Source organism: Camelus bactrianus, chromosome 3 (genome assembly GCF_048773025.1).
Source record: "Camelus bactrianus isolate YW-2024 breed Bactrian camel chromosome 3, ASM4877302v1, whole genome shotgun sequence".
NCBI classification, from domain to species: domain Eukaryota; kingdom Metazoa; phylum Chordata; class Mammalia; order Artiodactyla; family Camelidae; genus Camelus; species Camelus bactrianus.
In genome coordinates, this window is record NC_133541.1 from 29,259,405 (window position 1) to 29,277,081 (window position 17,677).

The 17,677-nt window shown below is 37.1% G+C and overlaps 1 protein-coding gene across 2 annotated transcripts in view; it reads right to left on the bottom strand.

Annotated features, from left to right (window-relative positions):
• DAB2 (DAB adaptor protein 2) overlaps nucleotides 1-17,677 on the bottom strand; it is a 162,680-nt gene that overhangs the window by 68,839 nt on the left and 76,164 nt on the right. Inside the window, exon 1 of one of the 2 annotated variants that reach the window (XM_010957217.3) lies at nucleotides 318-473. The exons of the other annotated variant lie outside the window; for it this stretch is intronic. The gene's annotated coding sequence lies outside the window, so the exon portion shown is untranslated. Of the gene's footprint in view, nucleotides 1-317; nucleotides 474-17,677 lie in introns of those variants that run through there. 2 annotated transcript variants of the gene reach the window in all.

Genomic DNA, 17,677 nt, shown 5'->3' on the forward strand with positions numbered 1-17,677 from the left:
TGTTTTTAGAGAATGACAGAGTTTACCCAGTAGGAAATACTGGATTAGTTTTGGCAATACCTCCATTTCTCCACTGGCTTGAAGAAGAATAAGGACTACCATGCGGGGTTGCTGAATTTTGCTAGGAGAGCTTTGAGGCATTATCCACAACATCAGCTTAACTTTAGTTGCACTTGAGGGAAATCGAAATGGTCCACAATAGCTCCTAGAACCATGACTCTCAGCATCTTAAAGCACCCCATCAAGTCCGGTCTCCTATCCAGCACTTACATTTCTTCTACGATACCCTCGCTGCCCCAAGAAGTCATTCAACTTACCCTAGAACACTTCCAGCAAAGGGGATTTCCTGAGGCATTCTGTGGTGTCCTTACTTAGATTAAATAACTTCTCTGTTTGATCCTCATCGAAAGCGGGTACAGGGTAAGATCCAGCCTCCTTTAGCAAGCTGCAGATTTTGCTTGCTTTTTTTTTTTTTAAAGGCTCAGAGACATTGTATAAAACTAACCCAGATGTCAGCTGATGTCTTATGTACTTAGAGGGGGAACTTTGAGTTCCTTCCTATCTCTCTGTGGATTCTGGAGGGGAGATGATTTACAGTTTTCTTGGCTGACTTAGAGCTCATGTGTCTGCTACTTTTTTTTTTTTTTTCAGTTCATGATTCACCCTGCTGTTCCTTGTTTGCCATCTCTGTTTTGCACCACTTTGCCATCTCTGTTTTGCACCGCGACAAACTCAACATCCTTCTTTGACCAGTTCAGTCTACCTCATACGACATCCACTGAAATAAAAACCCTTGTGAGTGCAGCAGTCTTTTCTGAAGGTGTATGGAAATGAAATTGTATTTATTTATTTGCTCAGGTTTTCTTTACTTTTTTCTTTCTAGTTTTATTGAGATATGATTGACATACAGCACTGTATAAGTTTAAAATGTACAGCAGAATTATTTGCCTTACATACACCATGAAATGATTATCACAGTAAGTTTGGTGAGCATCCATTTCATATAGATACAAAATTAAATAGAAAAACATTTTTTTCCTTGTGATGAGAACTCAGGATTTACTCTCTGAACAGCTTTCATACACTACGTAGAGCACTACTAATTCTACTTAATCACGTTGTGCATTATATCCCTAGGACTTACAACTGGAAGTTTATACCTTCTGACTGCCTCTGTCCAATTTTCCTTCTCCCCATCCCCTGCCTCTGGCAACCACAGATCTCATCACCTCTTCTATGACTTAGTGTATCCTTCTGAGCTAAGAGTGGAAGAGTTGGCCCTTATCTAGATTAAAAATATATCTAGGTCTAACTTATGGTTACTGGGGGATAAAGGAGGTGGGAAGGGATAAATCAGGAGTTCAAAATTTGCACCTCTTGGGAACTGATGGACATGTTAGCTGTCTTGATTGTGGTGGTCGTTTCATCAGTGTATATACATCTATCAAAATTCATCAAATTGAACATCTGAAATACGTGAAGTTTACTGTATAGGAATCACGCCACAATAAAAGTGCTAAAAACAAATACATCTAGGTCCATTTATAGCAATAGGTCTAATACAGGGGTTAGCAAACTAGAGCCCAGCCCACAGGCCAAATCCAATCTGCCACCTGTGTTTTGTAAGTAAAGTTTTGTTGAAACACATACAGAAAAAAATATATATCTTATATAAGCCATATATATATATATATGGCTGAAATTGGGTGTATAAATTCCTTGAAGTATTGGTGAAAGTACTTGGGAAAGAGAGTGAGAAAGTTGGGATTGAGGGTGAGTTACCTGGGTTCAAGTTCTTCTGACACATTACTCTTCCACTTTGGCTTGGAAGAGTGGCATGGCCACTCACCCGCTGGTCCTGGCTCACCTCACTTCTTTCTGTCCTGCAGTCTTATGGAATCTTTTGCTTTTGCCAGAACACAATGCTAGAATTTCTTTTGCTGCCTACTATTTCCTTTACCTAGCCTGTCTTCATCTGCTTTGTCCTTTTGAACACCTAACTCTTTTTAATCATCTTTGAGATCTTGGCTTGGACATTGCCTTTCTGGAGTGTTCTCCTTAACCTCTGCAAGACTGACTTAGGTTACCTTTCTCTGCACTCCTGAGAGTTCTGTGCTTCTGAGAGTTCTGTATAGAGATAGTCACTCTATCATAATTCTCTAGCTGCTTTCTGTATCCACTCCCCAAACAAAAAGCATCTCCAGCACAAAGACTGTCTCTTGTTTATTGCATGTCCTCAGCACCTACCACAGGACCTGCATGTAGTAGATATTAAATATATATACTTTTACAATGAAGAAATCAAGCGAGGGAAGAGGTAGGCAGGGCTATAGACAATAAGTACATCAAAATAAGAGGAAGTCAGTGGTTCTGTTAATGACCTTATAAGGATATTTAAAGGTATTCTCTTTTCTTCTTGCTTTCAATTACCATAGTTTTTTTAGATTGGTAGCATATTCATTCTTTCCAGCAGTAGATAAAATAATGGTGCATGTTGCAATCAAAGGAGTCGCAGAGTTAATGAACTGTGGTACATAAAAGTTAAGTATATATACAACACATATTCCAACTTCGTGAGGGAATAAAATGGAATTGGAGCCTTGAGTTGGACTTACAGTGCCTGAGGGACAAGGACTGTAAGAACTTGGAGCTACCAAAGTTTCTTGGCTCGGAGAGAAAAGAGGAAATGGGGCCATGGAAAAAGAGTGAGAGCAGTGTGGGAAAGCTGTGGGATTCTTCCCAAATAAGCAAGATAGGCTGCAGGTTGATGAAGTTCCTCACCCCAACACACTCACCCAGATCTATGACAAAGTAAGTTGTAAAGCTTAGTTTGACCTATTGTTTGGTAATGTTGAAATAACATGTTTTAACGAGGTTTCACAGGCCACCCTGCCAGAAGGGGGAACAAATTATTGAAAAGAAAAACAAGGATTCTTGTTTCAGGATGCGTCATCAGTCAGTTAAGAAAACTTGGAAAGTGGAAGCTCTCCATGTTCTTATAAGCCAGGATGCCAAACCAAAACCCAAAGTAGCCACTGTTGGACAAAACCCCTGATTTTGCAAAACCCAGTCCCAAACCAACTCTAGCTGAGTACAATCAAATGACAGACAATATTTAGAAAGCATTTTTTAGAAGAACAGCAGAATGTTCAGTCCAAAAGGAAAATACCCTATCCTTGAACCACTAGTGAAATTTACTGACAGCAGACTACAATAATATTAGAGAGTTCATTGTGATAAAAAATATTTGTTTGGGCAATTTGTGAGCAAATTAATAGTATGTATCTCCAGATAACCAGTGCTTTCACAGTGATCTTTAGCAATGTAGGACATATAGATTAACTTAATTCAAAATAGAATTTAATTGATATCTTGACTTCATATACTCCCTCCTTTCACCATGACTTTATTAAAGTTTCTAATCTTTTACATTTTGTCTAGATTTTATCTAGTTCTAAACGTACAGTTGTGAGTAATTCTATAAAAATCATCATTAAAGGGAAAAACAGGGAAGAAGACAACAAACTGTTTTTAAAACAAAAATTCTAAAGGGTCTAAATAATAATGTCTCTTTTTAATGCTGAGTAAATTGATCTTTGGCAATAAACAGCTCACCCTCAGGAATCATATCAACTGTTTCCTGGTAAGAAAATTCTATTTCAGTGCAGCAGAAGAAGCCCATATGTGGCTGTTGTTTATCCAGAGAGCAGTATGATTAATATGCTCACAGATTGTGCAGCCATTAGTTTTTCTTTCTTCAATCCAATAACATTAATGGAGATTAAGAATCCACAAACAGACAAAACTGACACAACATTGTAAACTGACTATACTTCAATTAAAAAAAAAGATATAAAGTATGACATTAAAAATCGTATTTAACTTTCCCTAAAAAAAAAGAAAAGAAAGAATCCATGAACAGACAGAACAACACTACCTATTTTCCAAGTATGCATAAAAACACAAGGATACCCATTGTTATGGACTAAATGTTTATCCCCTCCCCTCAATTCATATGTTGAAATCCTTACTCCCAATGTGATGGTTTTTGGAGATGGGGCTCTTGGGAAGTAATCAGGTTTAGATGAGGTCATGAGGGTGGGGACCCATGAGGGGATTAGTGCCCTTACAAAAAGAGGAAGAGAGACCATTGCTCTCACTCTCTACCATTAGCGGCCACAGCGAGAAGGCAGCCATCTGCAAACCAGGAAGAGCACCCTCACCAAGAACTGAAACTTGGTCTTGGACTTCCCAACCTCCAGAACCATGAGAAACAAATGCCTGAGATATAAGCCACCAGTCTATAGCCATCAGTTTCTAATCATAAGTCAGTCATAGATATTATTGTAAAGGTAGAATTTTTATCTTTTAAGTGATAACTTTTTTCCTCTCTACTGTGAAGTTATGATTTCCAGGCCTTAATTATCATGAGACATTTCCTCAAATTAATTCCTTAATTCCTTAAAAATTAAGGTAATGAAAAAATGTTATTCTTCACAGTTGATTAAAGAAAGAGTGTAAATTTGGACCCCCGATTTTCTGAGCTACCTCACTGTACAATTGGGTGACAAAATTACTTTGATACTGAGCTTCATTTTTGTGATAACATTAGGTTTGATTTTCTGACAGTTATTGAAAAGTCCAAGTGACTCCTGATTGCACTTTCCTACAGCACTTCTGAGAGCTCTAGAGATATTCCATATTTCCAAAGAAGCAGCATTGTCATTTTTGCCCAGGTGTAAGTAAAGAGTTATGTGCATTAAGAATTAGTGCTGCAAGCAAACAGCATGTATCTACCGACTGACTGAGTGTTTCTTAGACAAAGATGGCTTTGTAGCCTCAAACAAGTCCATTTGTTCGGGTGAAGGGGGTATTTTGTGAAGGAATGACAGGCTGACATATATTTATTAATGTCTCTCACACTGTGTGACCAAATCTGGCAGAGTGGCTGTCAATGTAACAATTTGTCACAATTTTGGAATCCTTTCACACATGTAATCCATGCCTTTGTTCAAACTGCCTAAAGTATTTGTTTTCTAAAAGATTTCTTGGGCAAAATTCCCACAAAATGCCCCTTATTATTTTCAAGACTTTCAACTCTTCCTTATATACACGAGATAGATTTCCTATTTTTAACATTCTCCCAGGAGAATATATCTCTTTAGGAACATCCTGGAAATAAGACTTGAATCTTCAAAGAAAAAGTTGGGGCACTTATATTTACATTGGATATTTTCTTATAAAAATGTTATTAATCAAATTATGTGATGAACATTTTCTGTGGACAAATGTATTTGCAAGGATCAGTGTCAATGAGAATGCGGTCACTTACTGTTTTTTAGATAGCTGATGGCTTGGGCCATCCAGTGCTTTCATCTTGGCATTTTTCCTTGATCTGGTTATTACCTTTGTAATTTTGATTTTTTTGATATTTACCTCTAATAAGTGATTGTAATAGCCACTCAGCTAAGACATGGGATAGAGCCCAAAGATGTCCCCCAATATTTTAGTAGTTGTAAAATATGTAAACATATTTTAACACGTTTTATAAAATATGTGTTCACACATATATACATACAATTTAAAGTATAACATATTAAAGATATATGTAATTTTGCAAAGCTCACACGGCTGACCAAAGACAAAATGGTGAAAATTTTAGGGAGGCAGAATTTGCTTCAGTATCTGCTTTCTAACCATCAGGATTATCCTGTCACAGAAAGGGCTACTTAGGGAGCAGTGAGTTTTTCATTCCTAGAAGTTTTCAAACAGAGACTGGGCTTTTTGCTGAAGATACTGTCAAGCACTGGAGGCGTATATGAAATGGTCTCTAAAGGCCCTTTCCCCTCTGAGACTGCACGAAATAAAAATATCATTTGAGGGAAATTGAGTTTTAATTTCCTGTTCTTTTCAACCAAAAAGGAAGTCTTCTGCGTGGGGAAGAGAAACATTGTTAAAATTAATTGAATGTCAAATGTTGAGATTCGGACTATCAGTTTATACAGCATCGTATTTGTTGTCCAAATGTTTATCTCAGAGAGGATCAGGACCATAAATAGCACTTAATCACTTAACCAGTAGTCTTTTTTTATTAAGCAATTTTTAGGTTTTACTCGAAGCCCAGACAGCCATATCCTTCCGTTATGGGTTGAATTGTGTCTCCCCAAAAAGATGTATTGAAATCCTAATCGGTAATACCTCATAATGTAACCCTATTTGGAAATAATGTTGCTGCAGATATAACTAGTTAAGTTGAAATTAAGTCACACTGGAATAGCATGGGTCCCTACTCTAATGCAATTACGTTCCTTATATAAAAGAAGGCCATTTGAAGACACAGAGATGCAGGGAGGATGCCATGTGAAGACAGAGTTGGAGATGGGAGGGATGCATTCACACGCCAGCCAAGGAACAGCAAGGATTTCCAGCCATCATTAGAAACTAAGAGAAGGGCATGGAACAGACTATCCTTCCCAGCTCTCAAAAGGAATCAGCTCCACTGACACCTTGACTTCTGACTTCTGGATTCCAGAACTGTGAAATTTCTACTGTTTCAAGTCACCCAGTTTGTGGTATTCTGTTACAGTGGCCCTAGGAAACTAACACATCTTCCTTATAGTCAATCACCTTTAAAGACATCTATGTATTTACACTCTTCCAGAAAACTTCTAGGTGTATGCACACATAAATATCTTTTTTCTTTCCAGTACATATTAGAAATATATCATGAACTGCTTTATACTTGGCTTTATTATCTTTTCTCAATTACCGTAATTGAAACTTGTTCTGTATCAAGACATGAAGAGCTGCTCTATTCTTTTGAATGGCTGTGTAGTAAGTCACTGCGTGGATTTAATAATATATTTGACCTGTCCTCTACTGATGGTCATTCCAGCTCTAACTACAAACAGTGCTGCAGTGGACATTCCTGGAGAGATGCCTTTGTGAACACATTCCAATATGTGTACCTGATAAATTCTTGAAAGTGGAAATGTCAAGTCCAAGGATACATGCCTTTTAAAACATGATAGTTTTTGGCAAATTGTCTTCCAAAAAAATAATTCTAGTGAACATTTTTATCTACATATGACAGTGCCTGTATCTTACCAATTCTGTAAGGGACCACACTTTTTGATTTTTTTCCTTGTCTTTAACTGTGGCTGAGGTTAAGTTTTGTTTTCACATCTTTTGGTTGCATATATTTCATTTCCTTCAAAATTAGCCAATTTTTCTAACGAGTTTCTTTTATTTATGTGTAGGAGTAGGACCTCCTTTTTAAAATTTTATTTCTTAGCCCTGTTGGTATGAGGGACAATAGCATAGGTGGCAGCTATCAACTGTGAATATTTTTGTCTTAAAAGTAGCTTTTGCATATAGAAAAGACAATTCAAAGATTGACCTTTGCTTAAAAATTTAGCGTTTAATTTATTAAAGTCAAAAATCCAAAACTGTACTTCTTACTTAAAATTTTAGATTCGATTTACAGATTTATTATTCTTTTTATAAATCCACATGATTTTAGTAACCATTTTAAGGAAAATTTTGAATGTGTATAATCATATTTATGCACTTAGTTAACTAAATTCCTCCATATATTTTTTAAACTAATTTTGTAAACTTAATCTGCTTTACTTCCTTTTTAAGTATATAGATTGTTTCTCTGAAACACTTTCCCAGTTACTTAATATTTTTTAAAATCTTAAAAAAAAGCACATAAACATAGTGAAGTTTAATCCTCTTCCATATTCCAAAGCTTTAATAAACATTTTATATGAGTTAAAATCACAATTCTATATCCACTATTTCCTTATGCATTTTAAATTGCAATTACTCACCTCATCTCTCATTTTAATATGCCAGGTTCCCTTAAACATTACTAATATTTCACAATTTCCAAACATGGATATATTAACCAAAAACATTAATAAGATTGTTTTGATCCTTTTGAACATTTTTATACTCAATTCTAAGTTTTCTAGGGTTGAAGGATGCTTAGCTACTAAAGGAAATCTGTCATGTAATAACATTTTTGGGGTTGACTTTTCAGCTTGCTTGAGGTTGCTTAACAACCAGAAATTTAGGTCAGAACACGCACTGAATTCTGATAGAACACACTGAGTCCTGTTTAAGAGTTTATAAGAGGGACTTCATAATTTGAAGGCTGGTATTTCAGTCCTACCTTGTGTAGCAGAGATCCAAGTCTGCTGGAAGGATCCTTTATCTCTCATTGAACTGATTCTCCGAGAAGCTTAACCTTTTTTGGAGTTTCAAGACAGAAATTGTTTTTCTTACCTAACCCTACAGTTTGTAAAACTCGGTGGAAACCTGTATTCTTTATATATACTTCTGAACATAACTTTTTCATATATTAAAATAATATCAACTGAACCTGTGCATTATCTCACGGCTTTCCCTTACTATTCAGTCGCAACCTCAAAGGACATCCTACTGACAAGAAGAATGGTGGGGCATTGCTTTCAATCCATCTATATCTCATCTACCTTTGTTTAGTCACTTGTGATTTGACTGAAAGACCTCATCTTGATAATATGGTCACCAAATGAAGGTCAGATACATATCATATACACGTTTTCAAATGTATCCACAAAGACATTTATCCAAAAATGTCCACAGCAGCATTGTTTGCATTACAAAGGCTGGAATCAATCCAAAGTCCCACTAATAGAGGATAGGTTATATCACCTATTAAAAGGTGCTTAGGCTTCTGCTTCACATTTTAGGACTGAAGATGACATTCATTTGGCTTTAATGCTTTCATTTCTGGCAAGCTCATCACCAAACCCTCCTGACTCCGGACACTGTGATTCTTGCCTTGTGGAAGAAAAATCTGGATTGCTGATGCCATAGAACAGAAAAATAGGGAATGTATTTGGAAGGAAATATTCATCCTAATAATTCATGATGCCACTAGCACTATATTGCATTTGATCTGCTTTTCCATAGTGTGATGTTTGTGATTAAAGAATATACAGTGTTTGGAAAGGAGCAGATTTGAACATCCTTTTCCCACAATGTGTATGTTCTAGGACTATGATCATGAGTCTGTCTTTCTGCACATATATGTTAAAGGTAGGAACTACTCAGGCACTAGGCACAGTTTCGCCTTCAGAAATTTATCATCAGAAGGAGGAATATTTATCTGTTCTGATAAGATTTTATATTATGAGGGAAAAAAATGTTAGAGCCAGAAAAAACCTTAAACTTCCTCATTGCACAAATAGGGTGGAACCCAGAGAACCTAAGTGCTCCAGGGCCCACAAGTGGAGGCAGAGCTCAAGCGGTGGGATCCAAGAATCATGCAACTGGAGTAACAACAGTCCATTCATTGTTACGCTGTTCTCAGACTGAGGATGAAGATAAAGCCCAATTTTTTCTGAACTATAGGGTCAGAACTCAAACAATACTGACTTTTTAATTAATGCCAAACAGAGTTTTTTTTTTAAAAAAAAAAAAAAAGGTCTTAAACTTATAGGAAAAAAGATAAAGAAAAGAAAAAAATTAACCAATTTGTGAATTTGGTTTGGATGCAGTAGGGCTTCAGGAATCAACTGATCAAAACAACAGGGACTGGGAGCATGGTTTGGGGCAGGAAGGCCAGGGAGCTGTATTTCTTAAGTTTTTAAAAGTACACACAGCACAGCTGGGCTTCTCCAATACAGGGAAGTAAATAAAACCCTGAAATGTTATGCAGACTTTTGCACTGAAGTGAGTATTTTTTGTCTGGATGGAAGAGCTTCAGTTTAAATAAGATTCTCCAGTGTCCATGACGGTAGAAACAGTTAGGCATCAGTAATAATTTCCTCCCAGGCACTTGGATTAAAATTCTCTGCTTGATGAAGAGCGTGTCAGCAAGAGGTTCCCCTGCGAAGACACAGATTGCTGTCTCCCAACATTCAGTGTACAATTCAGTCAATGCTTCATTTTTTTCTTATAGAGATTGTAATTTTTTAATAAAAAATTAGGGATTTCAACAAAGATAATTATAAATAACTGTTTTTACAAGCTAAAAGCATGCAGATATGATAGAATATGGGACATGAAAATAACTGCTTTGGAAATTAAATAATTTCTCCCAGTGAACTTAGCTATTATTAATGCTTATGTAATCTAGACACCAAGGGGGTCACCTTCTCTTTAAGAGTTCAGTAAAGAGTGCTTCTATCCCTCATTCCATAGTCTTCTTGTTCTTCTAAACAGATTCAGGAGTTGGTGGTGTGGCAGGGGAAAGCTTGTCTGTCTTCCCGTCTCTTCCACCAACGCTGTCTCTTTTCTCTCTGCTCCAGGCCATTCTAAGCTTAAATAAAGCCTATTACTTTGTCATTTTCTAAAGCCCTGGTGCACATGTGTGTAGCAGATTTTGTCGAAGGTTTAGTGCCAAGCAGGGCATTTCCATCTCAGCACTATGGATAACTTTAAATTGAGTATTAACACCGCTTTTCACAACTGACCCTCAGCCCCTCAGTCCCCAGCCCCCCAGCCCCGGGGTGCTCGTGGATCCCTGCTTCTATGGGCTTTGCTGCCTGCCATGTTTCTTGGCCTCTTTTTCCTTCTCTATGTTCCTCCCTCTTTTCTCTTTTTCCTTACCCCAGTCACTGAATAACTATTAGCAGTTTGTGACAAAAAGTTTATCTAATCTTTTCAAAACATTGTCATCTTACCCACCATGTTTTGGTTTCGTTTCTTTTCTACCTAAAGTAAACTTTCAAGGTATTTTCCTAAACAAAGATAGTTGATCTCTTTAAGGGACCTACTATTAAAATAACATTTGTATATATAATTTTAATACTATTAAATTTACATTTGTATATAAAAGTTCACATATACTATTGAAATTACATTTGCATATATAATTTTAATAATAAATACAATAAATAATAACATTATTAAAAATTTTTTTTTCATCCTGCTACCCTTAACTTTCTTTTCTGTGACAAGGAATCTCTTATTTCTTCTCACCTGGTGTGTACCCGGCTGTATTATATGGGGTATCAGCATTTTCTTGCTTTTATCTGATGCTTGGTCTTCAGACCTCTTGGTGGCTTCCTCCTACTGTTTCTCAGTTCTCAAAATTTATATTTCTCTGTCAGAAACAGAGTTTTCTTATGATCTTTGGGGAGGCTTATATTTGTCTCTCCTTACACATATAACGCCTTTATTTCTTTTCCTTTTTCTTACCATTATCAGAAAAGTAGGGGGAAAATCCCACTGTCTGCATTGCTAAAACCATCCTCCAACCCTGGGATGCTTTTCAATTAGGAAAGAGTAGCCAATAAACACACGACTGACTCATTCAGTTTATTTTCCCTCTCCCTACACTACCCATTCTCAATTTGCAATTCAGCCTCTATTATAATTCTAAATCTTTAAAATAAACTTAAGTCTTTATTTAGGGACTACATCTTTTGTTCTCTGTTTAGAAACACATTTTGAATAAAACATAGCAAACATTTTTCACTGAATCATCTGGTATCCCACTGATATAAGCAGCTAGTGATGCTTTGGAGATGTCTGAGGGGTAGGGATTTCAGGTGGGGCTGCATGGATGCTCTATCGGAGAACTGGAGACGCAGAAGATGTAATCAGGAGTGAATTGGAAAGCCCTTCTAGGATTTCCAGGTAACAGGACAAGATGCTACTCTGGGAATGGCAGTGAGGGCACATGTGAAAGGGATGGTGTTGGGAAGGGGTTGCTGAGAAGGAGGAAGGTGGTCCAAGTGAGATAAGATGAGAACTGGAAGGTGAGAAGAGTAGCAGAGCGACTAAACAAGAAGAGGGATGAGCCACAGAAAGTACGTGTTATGTTTGATTAATTGACTGACACAGAATGTCAAAGACAGTAAGAAGCTGAAGATTTCTCAGTGCCTATACTCAGAATATTTAAAAGATGATAGATTACTTGCTCTGGTAGGGATATAGGAAATGGAGGATAAATAGTTAAAGCTTTGTAATAGTCCGGGTCAACTGGTATTTGTACATTCATTTCAGACAGTGCATCAAATATGACTGATTTCCTGGGAAATTTTATGTATCTAAAAGAAAAGTTTCCAATTAGCATCTGTTTCACTTAGACCATGTACATGGCAAAGACCAGGCAATCTGTCATGTGTCCTAAATTATTTGAAAAGCTGTCTACATTAATCAAATTAATTGTGTAGGGCTAGCCTCTGGGTTCTTAGACTATTTTTAAACACACATACAAGATGTTTCTACTTGTTCTTTAAAAAGTCGATTTTTTAAAACATGGTTATGTCTAATGACTTTTTTCCCCTTCAAAATCCTGTGTTTAGAACAATCCTTGATGGCTTGCAATAAATCATTTCCGATTTCACTCTCTTCTGAGGCAATGCTATCAAACCTATGGTTTAAAAAACCAGTTATATATCCAACAGCTCCTAAATGTATTTTTCCAGCTCTGACCTCTCCTCTGACTCAAATACCTGCTGCCTCTTACACATGTCTACATGGAGGTCTAAGAGGCATTTCAACCTAACAGAACCAAAACAGAAGTCTTAATTCTCTCTGTTTCTCATCCTTTAACCTGCTTCTTCCTCATTTTTCTCTCTCAATTGATGATGCCAGGATCAAGTTTGTTGCTCAGATTAAACACTTACAAAGTTATCCTTGGTTCTTCCTTATTCCTCTCATCCTCAACATTGGCATCACTAGTAAATTAGGTTTACTCTGTAAAACTGTGAATCTTCCCACTTTTCCCCAACTACTTTTGACTGTCTTCCCTTTTAACATTGAATCCATTAAAGACAAGTTAGCCAGAGGAATCTCTAAAAAGTTCAAATCAAAGCATGTCTGAACATCTCTCTCATCCATAGAATAAGAACCTATGTGATCCTGTGTCCATTTACCTCTCTGATTTTAGCGATCACTGCCCCTTCCCACGTGATGGTATAATTTCACTAGATTGTGTTCTGCTCCTTGAAGAGTCCAAAGTTATCTGTTCTTTATGGACTTTCATGTTTATCAGCCTGGACCATTCTCCTTCTAGAGCATCACATGTCTGGATCCTTTTAGTCCTCCAGTTTTTAATCTTAAATTTCGTTTTGGTTTTTTTTTTTTTTTTTTTTTTGGTTTAGCCTTACCTGATACCCTGTCACAATCAGAATCTACCGAGGAAAATGAAACCATTCTTAAGTATTTAAAACAGGAAATTTAACATGCAGTATTGGTTACTCGTGTGGTGGAAGAGCTGAGAAGCCAAACAGGGGATGGTAAAAAAACAAAAACAAAAACAAAAACCTAGAGCTTGGCAAGAGCAGAAAGCGACTACTAACCTTAGGCGGGAGGGATAAAAAGAGGAGGTAGGATTACTGAAGTCCAGGACCACAGTAGAAGCTAGAACCACATCCACCATGGCTGGCAAGAGCCAGGGAGGTACAGCCTCTGCTGCAGACATTACCCAAGGCAGGGAGAGAGAGGAGTAATGCCCTGGTTTCTCCCTCCTTCTAGTGCTCAGACGTTCCATTGGTTAAACCCAGACATACATTCACTAACATAGGAACCTGTAGGTTATACATGGCAAAGTCAGCCCCATTACAGTACAGAGCAGAGCAGAAGATGGGGGAGAATTTTTTTTAAATTTTTATTGAAGTATATTCAGTACAATGTTGTGCCAGTTTCTGGTGTACAGCATAATAGTTCAGTCATACATATACATACACATATTCATTTTCATATTCTTTTTCATTATAGGTTACTACAAGATATTGAATATAGTTCCCCTGTGTTATTCAACATAAACTTGTTGTTTATCTATTTTATTTGTAGTAGTTAGTATCTGCAAATCTCTGACTCCCAATTTATCCCTTATGCCTCCCTTCCCCCTCTGGTAACCATAAGTTTATTTTCTATGTCTGTGAGTCTTCCTGTTTTGTAAATAAGTTCATTTGTCTTTTTTTTTTTGATTCCACATATAAGTGATATCGTATGATATTTTTCTTTCTCTTTCTGGCTTACTTCACTTAGAATGACAGTCTCCATATCTATCCAGGTTGCTGCAAATGGCATTATTTTATTCTTTTTTATAGCCGAGTAGTATTCCATTGTATAAATATACCACATAGTCTTTATCTAGTCATCTGTCGATGGACATTTAGGTTGTTTGCATGTGTTGGCTATTGTATATAGTGCTGTTATGAACATTTGGGTGTATGTATCTTTTTGAATTAGAGTTTGGGGGAGAAATTAATCTGAATGGAATAAAATCAAGGATGGGTATATCACCCAACTTAAAGGAGTCCCAGACACTTCCTTACCCAGACACGTCCTAACCCATTATTCTTTTTTTCATCACAGCACATGTTCTCACAAGTATATTTGTTTATTTTTTATCATCTTTTTTCTCTAGTTCATGTCTGACACAACAGCTGGCATCTTTTATCTGTTCAGAAATGATTGTCAAATAAATACAAAGAGGAGACATTTTTCTCTGTAAGGTCACAGTAGAAAAGATACATAAAGGAAGCTTTTAATAATTTTCCAAGTTTGTACATGGTGTAACTAGAAACCAAAGCTGGGTTATTCATTAAATCAGTAGTAGATACACATTCCTTATGGATTCTCTACCGTAGCAGGGGAGGGTGGTGGTATATTTTTCTGAAGAAATGATTATAAACACTTTTTAAAATAAGTACCTGCTGATTCAGTCTTGGAGTTTAGTTTTTAATTTTCTTAGCAACAGTCTTCTTTAAGGAAAACTTTATTAAAAATATAACATGCTTTAAGAATATCAGAGAATGTTTTTTGGTTACAGGTAAGTTTTTCTAAAATGAAGAAATTCTAAGAAATACTTAAATACCTAAAAATTTTTGAGTGCCTCCTTTTTCTTCAAATTACCAATTCTCCCAATTAGTAATAAATATATTGTGTTCTTGCTGCTTAAACACATTTAGCTCAAAGATCTCAGAGCACTGTAGACACAATTTAGCATTATCATTCTCCTATTTTTAGTTGAGAAACATGAGATTTAGGAATACCAAGAGGTTTCTCTCAGAATTATAGCATCAGAATACCAAAGGACCCTTAACAAGATAATCAAATCCACTCTCTTTGCTTCCAAAGTATGCATTGAATTACTGAGCTGAAACAGGATTATATCTAAATCCTCATTTGTTAAGGGCTCTTGGGGAAGGAGATTGTAATGACCCCTTCTAACAGCATTTACTGTTCATAAATGTTTCCTGATATTTACTCTATGCCCCTCACACTACAACTTAAGCCTATTTGATCTCACTCCTTCCTGACCTGATGTAATATCCTCAATTTTGTATTGCTTTTTAAGTTTTTCATACACAAAAATCTCATCTCTATAACAAGGTCATTAATAAGAATTACTCTGCTTTACACTGTTTCAGTTCCCCCCAGAGTACAGGTTCAGGGATGTGTCAACTGCCCAATGGACTAGTGATGAACTTTCTGTAAGTTGAGAAATTTTGTAAAGGCATAGCCACAAAAGCATTTAAGAGTATCAGACTTGATTTACTTTGAAACTTCAGGTCAAGTGCATCAGGTCCTAAAAGATTTCTATCACTTCTCAATTCTCAGCAAGATTTCTTTCCAAACAGTTAGAAAGGTTAGGACTGAATGATAATGTTGTCGTCTCTCATGCTTGGTGTTGCCATTCACATTGATGCATAGAAGTAAATATGCCCAGAAATACTCAAGTACCTCGTCAAATGCCAGTGACAAAGATTGTAGCGTAAGAATCTGTTTTGAGTGGAGAAAGCAAGTACATGAGTGATGTACACATGTAATCCACATGCTTTGGGGGCACAAAGAGATTAAATGATAATAATAGGTCAGCCTTTACTGAGTGCTTGTTATGTGCCAGTCTTTAAATCCCTTTGCATGCATTCACTTCGTTAATCTTTCCAGTGACTCTATGGGTTGACACTATTATTATCTCATTCTAAGAAAAAGGAAAGCTGATGTACAGAAATGTTAAATGTCCGAGAGCATATGGTTGATAAGTTGCAACGCTGATGTTCAAATCCAAGAACCTGTGCTCCTAACGACTAAACTACAGCTTCTGCTGGTGAGGGAAAGGGGACTTTAATAGGAAGTGTCCAGGAAATGGCATATGGTGGTTCTGGTTTCAGTTCTCACTGCAAGAAGAAGTGACTGTTGCTTGCGACAGCAGACAGAAGACCACTGCTCTCCCAGAGGAAACGCAGCTGCAGGGAGAAGGCACTTGCAGACACAGAGTACAGTGCAGCCAAGCCACGGTCAGCATTTGAGGGAAGCAGAACTTGATGAAGCACTTCATCGATAAAGAGGAGCCATGGCATGAATAGTGACCTAGACTTAGAAAAAAGAGCCCTGAAGAAAGAAATGGACATTGCAGCCCCCACTAGATGTCATATTGTGCAGTTAACTACATACACAGAGAAGAGCATCAGAGACGATCAGATCTGTTCCCATAGCCTCTAGCCATGTAGATAAGTCTTATGACTAGTTGCTTAGGAGAACACGGGATGATCTCTATAAATCATTGTTTATAATTAGCAAATTAAAGTGCATAAAACTCTTACTTGAGAGTGTGGGTGTAATCATTCTAGGGAAATCCTTTCTTCATCTTGCAGAAGTTCCAAGTCAAAAGAGTCCTTCTATGTGTTGCTAGGCCTGAGTCCCTGGATGAACGAGTAGGATGAACACCCACTCTGTGTCCAGAATTTGTTCAGTGTTGGCGAGATTTAAGTGCCACATGCTGCAGATACATGATATATATGTTAGCATTATCACCTGGGGTTATACTGAAAATGGAAGTTCCAACAATTTCCCCAGCTATTAAATAGGTACACACATACATAACCGCACGTACATTCACACCCTTATTCTTCCAACGCATTGCCCTCTCTCACTCCAGTCTCCTCAGTTGATTGTCAAGATCTCCCTGCCCCACTATCCTGAAGAGACACTATTTTACAATTTTACATTATTCTCTGCAGACACAAAATGATGCCACATCCTCCATGTCTGTGCGCTGTCAAGCTTGCTCTGGTTGCTTCAGCTAGGAATGACTTTCCAACTTTCACATTTATCCAAGTTACTCTTTAAGGCTCAAATCAAATGTTATTTCCTTAGATGAGAGTCTCCACAAAGCCTGGTCACTCGCATCTCTATCCCCCTTTGATATCTCCTGTGAATGTGTCTTTGGTAATCAGTCACATGGCGCCCTGCACATTGCTGTGTTTCATGTGTGTGTGACTTGTCTGACAAATCAATCATCTATTTATGGGGCCTAGGAACTGACTCTTAAACTTCTTGGCCTTGCCCAACTCCTAGGACAATGGCAGACATATAGCTGACTCTCAATGCACAATTGTTTGAGATAAAATTGATTGAAAGCACATAATTGTTTTACTTTGGACGAACTGACGTCAATAAGTAAATTATTTTTGAAGGACATTTCCCCCCCTTGTGTTCCAGAGGGACCTGTGGGTCACACTGCATATCAAAAAGAATCAGAGTTCACTTTAAATCCACTGCATGTTCAATGAGATGGATTGAGTATATCCCCTTCTTGCTACGTGCTTTTTAAGCTGGGTAATTAACGGATCTCTAATGTTGGACAAAAAAGCATTTCATTGGGAGAGAAATGGAGGGGGAATGTCTTGTTCTCATAGAAGTGTGCAACTGTTTGAGC